The following is a 9,372-nucleotide window of genomic DNA, read 5'->3' on the forward strand; positions in this document are numbered from 1 at the left end:
ATTAACCTATGCCAAATTATTATTATTGTGCCCATAATAATAATAATCTTATTTCTCTTCTATATAAAAAGTGTGTAGATAGCGGAAATTCTTGGTTTTAATGGTTTTTTATTTTTTTCAGTTAACTTTAATGGAATATTCTTATTTTAACAGAATATTCTTATATTTAACGCTAGATTGTAAACATGATTTAAACTTAGATAAAATTAAAATAAGATATTTTATAATGATAATTATTTAAAAATAATAAAACCATATATTTTATAACTTAAATAAAATTTAGTTAAAGTTAAACTTAATATTATATTAAACATATAATATATAATCTTTAGTTGTCACTGCCAAATTCAAAAATTAGAATAAACATAAACTTAAACAAAAATTAATTAATTAATTAATTAATTAAAATAGGATATGTTTAAGATATTTTACAATAATTTAAATAATTAAATAATATTTATTTAAAAGTAATAAAAGCATACATCATTTTTTATCTTATAAATTTGTGTGATAGTTTGTTTTTTATCAAATGATTTGAGCTCTTTTTCTTTATTAAATTCACCAAAGAATATTGTCAGATACATTCGAAATTAAAAATAGTTGATGCATGTATATTACTGTCTACACTACGACTTTTTCTATTTTTATTTTATTTCTATTATTAATTTCTTGTTAAATATTATTATAATCTATATATATGTCATATAGTCATGTAAATATATATATATATATATATCAATGTTGTGTTGAGATGTCATATATGTAGCAATTATTGATATAAATATTTATATCAATAATATCATACGTATTACAACATTCTTATATATAACATCCTTGACATACGTACATAATTATTAATAATTTATTTATACAATTATTTATACATATTTATATATTTAGAGATCATATAATTATAATATTAATAATCATATAATTTATTTATATTTATATATATGTATTATACGTATTTATATATTATTAATATTTATATTTAGAGATCATATGTATGATCATATATAATTATATAAATATTAGAGATTATTGAAATAAATATTTATATATGTATAAATAATTATTATTAAATGATAGTAATATGTATTTGTTACACCCAAATTTTGAGATTAAAAGTTTTGGTCTCGAAAGTCAGGCTCGTAAAGTGTAAGCTCGAAATATGCAAATTGGCTATGAGATCAGCATTAATGAGAATCGAGTTTGACAGTCTCATTCAATATTAAAACGACGACATTGTAAATGGTAAGCTCGGAACCACATGATCTCGAAAGTGTTTCGAGGTTATGAGACAAGCTCGAAGCTACTGACAAGGGTTCAACACTTGTTTAATTTTCATAGTCTGTTTGTATTAGCATAAGTTAAGAAGGATCGAGCCTGGACATGGCAATCTTGGAGGAGACGACCTCGATAAAGTTATTTAATAAGATCGAGGGAAGCCGACACTACAAGAAAAAACAGTATTCATAACGCTTAGAAACTGCTAACCGGGAGTATTGATAACGCTTCTGAAAACGCTAACATAGCCCCTGTTATTAAAAGTCCTGTCTTTTCTACTACAGTATTCAAATGTTATGTTCGATGTTATCTTAAACTATTCGATAACACATTTTTAGTTGCTATAATATTCAAATAATAACATTTAGTTAGAGTATTTTGTTATAAATTTGAAGTTTAATCTTATACTTTATCCATAACACTTTCCAACTGTTATGAAAATTGTTATATTTGATCATTTTATAACGTTTTTAGTTCATTCTATTATATAAATCATAACTTTTTGTCCCAATTATAATATATTATACAAAACAACAATTATTATTGTAAATTCTCCCAATAATAACATTTTGTTATTTTGTAGTATGCATTTTAAATTGTTGTAAAAAGTTTTTATTATTGTATTTTGATTAAAAAAATCACAATTGATCACAAGTGTAATATTAAATAGATCAAAAAATCTAAATATTCAATATATATGATAAACTATGAATATTTTTATATTTGAAGACGAACTACTTCAAACCATGACACTGTCCACTTCAAAAGTTCTTCGTTCTAACTTGAGTTTGAAAGCATACATAATAAAATTCTATAGTCTTGCACATCTTTTGCTTCAAAAGTAAAAAACAGAAACATAACAAGATACACAAAAAGTAAACCATGAAGCTTGCTCCACCCTCCAATTCATCATCCATTCCATTGTGCACTTGTCTTTCTTGTGAGGTTGATTTGCTTAGCTACACAAGAGTTTAAATAATTAATGCTTAAACTTAGAGTTAATAGTAAACTAAAAGAGTACAAAAAGAAAGAAAGTTAATAACCTCATTATGACTTTATAAGCTGGCCATGCAATTACACTAACTACAACACATAGGCATGAAATATTGAAGATTTATGCTTAGTAAAATACTCATTAGAAAAGTTAGCTCAACCACTTTATTATTATGAAATGAAAATGCAAATGATACACCAACTAAACATATAAATATATATACAATACAACAACTAATTTATAAAGAAAACCCAATAGCATAGACACATGACCTAGAATTAGATCAAATATAAAGTTCCAAATAACAAGAGTAATGAATTTGCAATTTTTATTGTAGATTTCCAAATACTGTGTCTTGTAGATACCTAAAACTATATAAGAGCAAACTCTGCTGTAATATAGAATATTGTTATGAACGAGTTTCCTAATACGCACTGGAATGGTGGTTTGGTTGGCCCAGTGTACAACAAAAATTTTGTAACATATTTAAACTACTTTTAAATATGTGGATCCATTAATATACATACATTAATCATAAATAAGATAAGGATAGAATTCATACCTCTTGAAGCCTATCAAGTATCCTTGCTATCTTTTCGTATTTAGAATGATCTTCCTACCCAAGTCGCTCCCACGTACTCACACCAAGATCTTCCAACGCGTTCTCTGCACCTCAAGAAATGTGTGAGCACTTAGAGAATGAAGGATAGTTTATTTGTGATTCTACTTGATGTACTCAACTCATGAGATCAAGAGAATAGACCTGAGAATTGGTTCTTTATTTTCAGGCAGAGAAAACTATCGTTCTATTTTTCACAGAGCGAATGTTCTGAGTTGTCTCACTTCACTTATCTGAATAATTTTCTGATTAGTCATACTTAAAAGAAAATATTCAAATTTTAAAAAATAAATCTGTAACCATTTTACAATTTACTTTTTAATTAATTAATTATTCTATTAATGAAAAAATCCAAAAACCAATTTTTGAATTATCCATTAATTAATTAATTAAATAAATAAAAATAAAAATCTCATCCCTGAAAATGTTGGCCCTACACGCCACACACAGTCCATGGACTGTGTGTGAACATGTAGCTTCCTAATTTCTAGGGATATTGGCTTTTCAAATTTTATTTAATTATTTATTCAAATTACTTTGTCAAATAAGATCTAACAACCTGATAACTAATTCAAATTTGAATTCAAATTAATTATCTCTTTAATTAATTATTTGAATAAATATTAATATTTTAAATTCAAATCCAATTTGAACTTATCAGATTATTTTCTCCCACTCAAATAAAGATATTTAATTAATTCTACCAATTAATTAAATCAAAAAATTTCGAAAATAAATATTTAATTTATTATAATTTTGAAAATTATAATTAATTAATTAAATTTCGAAATTAATTTAATTATTTAATATAATTTCAAAAATTATACAATAATTAAATATTAATTAATTTTATTAACTATAACTAATTTGTAATTAATTAATTAATCACTATTGTCATATAATTGCATATTTGGCCTGAAGAACAAATTTCTTCTTAAATATGTCTTCAAACTATTTTCCCTTCATATCATCTCTTACCTTGAATAGTGTTGATAGAGCCGCTATGGGGACCTATGGACCTATAATTCCAAGCTCCAATAAATTTGAGATTATTAATTAAACTCTTTAATTAAATAATCTTAATTTATTAATCTCATGATTATTCCACTATAAAATGAGACTGGACTCTTGTAATTATAGACATTTCATTTACTGAGTACTTTATAATCATAAAGCGTCCATTGATATAATCATTGCATACAACTTAACCCTCTAATAATGGTTCATAATTAATCGGGAATTAAATTACCGTCTTACCCTTTTAATTATCTCTTGTTTCCTTAAGTACCATTGAATCTACTAGTGAAGGTTAATTCATAACTAAATTATGAATTTGAGCTCAATAACCTTTCAGTCCCAAAAGTCAACCCGTAAGATAACCATCATTCAATCTCTTGAGAGAAGGCATAGATTCCATATCTGTATACTATGTCCCCAGCCATCTATATTAATGAGTTCCCAAAACAAAAGTTTCTAGCCTGATCATTCTGACAGGCCCTAACAAGTGAATCATAGAACTCATATAACATAAACAAGAGTTCATAGTAACTTTAGGATTAAGATCTATTTGTATATGATCATCAGTTGATATATTTGATTAATACTTCGAAACGGTATTTAACTAAGTATTAATAAACATATCTGGTCCAGTTCTATATATTCTCTAATATATAAAGCACCTCCACTAAAGTGTCCTACCACACTAGTGATCCGGATCTAGATCACATGTATTCATAATACTAGTGGACCGTACTTGCAGTAATTAATCTAAAGATTCCATAACTTTATTTTACTGCGAACTATTCAAGTTCATTTATCTCAAACACAATCCTCTCGTACCAATACGTGTTTGAGATCACATATATGAACGTAGGAATTTTCCTGATATTTACATAATATTATCATAGAATAATATAGTCCATAAAATATATGCATAACAAATTCAATTTATTTATTTATTTCATAAAACAATGTCTATTACATATGCTTTCAGGGCACATTTCCAACAAATATCGCTTCAGTGGCTTCAGGGAATAAACCAATTCCAATCATGAAACCTTTTTACTATAAATAAACCAAGCATTTAGGTTCAATTTCTTCATGTTCAGCCAAGTGTCATCATATTGTATTCTACTAAAATATCATAAATTAAAGAATGCTAGTAGTCATCACCCTCTGCCACCATACTTTTTAATCATCCAAAAATGAAAAAGAAAAATGCCTTGGCACTAAAAGGAAAGGTTCGGAAGTCCAAAAAAGTGCTACTGCCCAAGTAGTATGAGCACGTTATGACATTAGAAGAAGAAGACCAAAAAAAAGTAAAACAATCAGAAAGATATATTTCTTTTCAAACAACTCAACTGAAGTCCAGATGTTGATAAAATTGAATATCATAGAGGCAAAAACAGAAGAGAAATAATTATGAAAATTATATTTAAGCATTGCTGCAAAAAATAAACATGCAAGCATTACCTTGTCATATAATCCAGCTTCCTGACACTGGTGAGTAGCTTCAAGTAAGAATTGCTTTCTTGAATTCTCATCATTAAAAAATTGGCTCAATTGACCTTCTTCTCTCGCACCTCTTGTACCAAGTAGCAGATAGATCCCATTATCTTTCAACAACAGCTCCGTTAGGAGTTGTTTTAGCATCAATTTTTTCTGTCTTCATTGATCTACAGTACCCTAAATATCAAAATAGTAAGTTCCCTAAATCAAAGTAAAACACAATAGCAGAAGAAAAAATTTAAGCATAAGACATGAGCAAGTAAAGATCAATAAAGCTACAGAATTACTAGAATCTAGGCTACACTAAACATCATTGGAAAAAATCATTCCCAAAATCATCATGGTAGAATATTAAGTTATTACCTGGGTAGGATGACTTTGGATAATGTCCATTACATATTTTTCATGACCCCGCTCAAGATGGCGCCTTGCACCAATAATTAAAGACATCTTTTTTGATACGTTTTCTGGAACAAACAAGTCTTCACCAGTTACAAATCTTCTGAAAATGAATGAATTTTCCACCAGATGCATTCAGACCTAAACTTTCATAAGCACCCTTGAAAGCTGTCGCAGGCTAACAACAGAAACAAGCCATTAGATGGGTACTTATCTCACTCAGCATAAACAAAACTTGACAACAATCTCTAAAGCATCACTCTGTTAAGGTGTCTTTTCCATAAAGTGAAAATAGAATTTAAAGCAGCAACTTAGTAATTTGTCAAAAAAACTAAAACTTCACAGTTCAAAGCAGCAACTCAGTCATTTGTCAAAAAAATAAAATTAACAATCCACTAAATATTGAATGCCTCTCATTTAATGGTAGGAATCAAATATATAATAAGATCGATTGAATACAGGGAAAAAAAATTTCAACTTAATTTAAATGGTAATCCACGTTCTCTTGCATCAATCAGATTCTTTACAACTTCAGCATAGACAGCTGCCTTTTTCTCAAGGATAGGCTTGTTAGCAAGAGGTACAAGCTGCATGCTAGATGCACCAGATGAAGCTTGAGGGCTAGAAGTCATTGACACTATCTGACCAGAGCGAGCACCCCCACTACTGCTAACTATCATGTTAGTTCTAGGTAATGTGGAAATTCGACTCAAGCTTTGAAGACTATCTCGCTTTTCTTTTTGCCAATCCTCCTACAGAGCATTAATATTTAAAAACGATCAGGATTCAAAGCTCAACAGCAATGATAATCATTGCATAGCATATATTTATGCACACATAATCTGTCTATAATTTGTTCATTATTCTGCCATAGGAAGATAATAAAAATACCAATGTTCAATCCAGTATCAAGTCAAAATACTAATTTAACCACTGTCATATTTTTCATTAATCCAATCACAATACTTTCAGCAATAAAAAAACAACATAATTTGTCCTTCACTCAATAAATATAGGCAGCATAAAGGCTAAGTCTTTCATTAAATTTCTATTATTACTTAAATAAACAACATAACTTATTATAAACTGCTGCAATATAAATGAAACCCTGCAGAACTTAACTCTCTGAAATATTCAATAACATCAGAAATCATGTTTAATAAATAGAGTCATACTGAACAAGACCCAAAGCAAAGGAAAAAAACAATAATAATTTCATATCTAAAACAAATATAATCAGATTGGAATCATTAAAAGAGAGGAAGATAAAAGAGAGAATAGATAAATATGAGGTAGAGAAACAACTACATTATTATAAAATTACTCTACAGTAGCTAGTAAGTAACTTACATTATGATACAGAGCATCTTCACCAATTTGAAACATCAGAGCAACAGATGGATGTTTTTTGTTCTGACTTCACCACAGAAAAGCCATACCCAAGTAAGGAAAAATGCTTTACACGGAAGAGTCAAACACTCAAGAAGACATGGAAGTGATTGGATATCCAATAAAACATAAGGGTGTTCTGTTAATCTCTTATAAATACCCATTAAAGGCTTCAAAAAGGATAGAATGATCTTTAAGCCAACACACAGTAATTGATACTAAAAACTTGGAGCAAATAACCTATAGTTTAGAAATGTGATTTACAGGGTGAGAAAGAAAATTTAGAACAAATCATGAGAGACACTCACTAAAATTTAAAACAATAACTCTTTCAATCCTTAACAAAATCTCTAAAAAAAAAAGAGACTTATAAATCTCAAATCATAACTTCAACTAAATCATGAATACGATAAAGATATGCAAGTTTCCAAATTAAAAACTGAAACAGACAAATGGAAATAAAGAAACTTTTTTCAAGGAAATATCCATCAACTTGAAGCATAAAGTACATATCATAACCATCATGTAAAGCCTGACATATCATTTACAGAGGAGCCAAGATATTATAGTTCTAGTCCATCATTTGTGATTTAAAAATACAAACTTAAGCAAATATACTGCCTATGTGGACTGTGGGGATTACTATATAAACTGCCTAGATCATAAGGGAAATGATATAGAGAGAATTGATAGAATTGTGCTCATGGGAGAGAACCAAGCCTCTCAAAAGCTTGGGCGTTCATGTAAAATTCTGTGATTGATCAAAAAAGTGAGGAATACCTTTAGAGGAAACTCGTGTCTACAAAATTAAGCTATGATGGTATCAATACAATAAGGAGATGGAGCATTTCTATATGCTTTCCAAAGATTCTCTTAATGCTTACTCATATCATTTCTTCTGTTAAGGTAACAATATAGCAAGTCTTTGTATTTACCTAGATATAAAGGGAATATATGGTGAGAGAGTTTGCTCAAATTTTTGTGTGCTTGCAAAGCTAGTAGTCCAGTATATACATAACTAACAAACATATAAATATAACATAGATAAGAAATACTAAAAACAAAGTTATTAAATTGAACACGTCTTTGAAATAATAGTAAAAAAACCACTTAAATCCTTAATTGAATAAAAACAAGTAAATGGAATGCAAAATTATTGAGAAAAACCTAGTCAAATCAAAGTGGATCTAACTCTGTGAGCTGGGGTTTCCCTATTTCTTCTCATGCTTCTTTTCAGATAATAGGATTACAAAAGGCCCCCTTGGTTATGTAATTGATTCCTTGAGTGTGATACATATTTAAAAAAAAAAATTAAATGATTATATACTAACAGTATAATAAAATTGAACCTGGTGGTATAAAGTGGTGGGTGAAGTATGAGCTTGTAGAACGAAGCACTTTCCAGCGGATGAACAAAAACGACCTCTGTATCAAGAGAAAATTAAAAAACGGTCATGAAAAAATACAAACCCCAAAACACCAAATCATCGAATAACTAAAAATGACAAGTAAATGTTGAGTAAACCAATTAGACATTGGAAGATATAATATACCTGTAAGTTTTCATTTAAAAAAATGAAACTTTTTTAAATCTAAAAAAGGCAATCAAGAAATTCATATCTGTTTCCTTGAGCTTAATGATGAAACATATAGTTCTAATAGTAAACCCTATTTTCCCTTCAAGTTGGCTAAGTTCAAGACGTTATGCACAATGAAAAACACAGAAGAGAGCTGATTGTGTATATATATATATTATTTTTGTAAAATATCATTTTACTCATATGATTGTGAATAACTAGAACACTTGGAGAGCAAAAATAGCACAAAAAACAAAGCATCATAGATCAGATTTAAAACATACTCAAAAACAAAAAAATTAATCTGAAAATAACATCATAGATTCAAGCAAACAAAAGGGAATAACAAAATAAGATCAATAATCAGATTCACCACACAACATAGACAACCATAAAAGGAAAAAGTCTCAGCAAACAAAAATCATTATAAGCCACCCTTAAGTTTTAGGGATTTTCATCAAACAAGATCAGAAATATACCTCACAAATAAATTAATTACAAAATAAAATCAAAGACCAAAAAATCACTGAACATGAAATATATGAAACATGAATCATAAAAAGTACAACATTTTATTTACTCTCTTGCCTAAACTATGA

At 28.2% G+C, this 9,372-nt stretch overlaps 1 pseudogene; it reads right to left on the bottom strand.

Moving 5' to 3' along the window:
* Nucleotides 1-2,130: 2,130 nt before the first annotated feature.
* LOC133833849 (nuclear pore complex protein NUP93A-like) lies at nucleotides 2,131-7,510 on the bottom strand (annotated as a pseudogene).
* Between the last annotated feature and the right edge of the window lie 1,862 nt (nucleotides 7,511-9,372).

The sequence above is a fragment of the Humulus lupulus genome, chromosome 5 (assembly GCF_963169125.1).
Source record: "Humulus lupulus chromosome 5, drHumLupu1.1, whole genome shotgun sequence".
Classification (NCBI taxonomy): domain Eukaryota; kingdom Viridiplantae; phylum Streptophyta; class Magnoliopsida; order Rosales; family Cannabaceae; genus Humulus; species Humulus lupulus.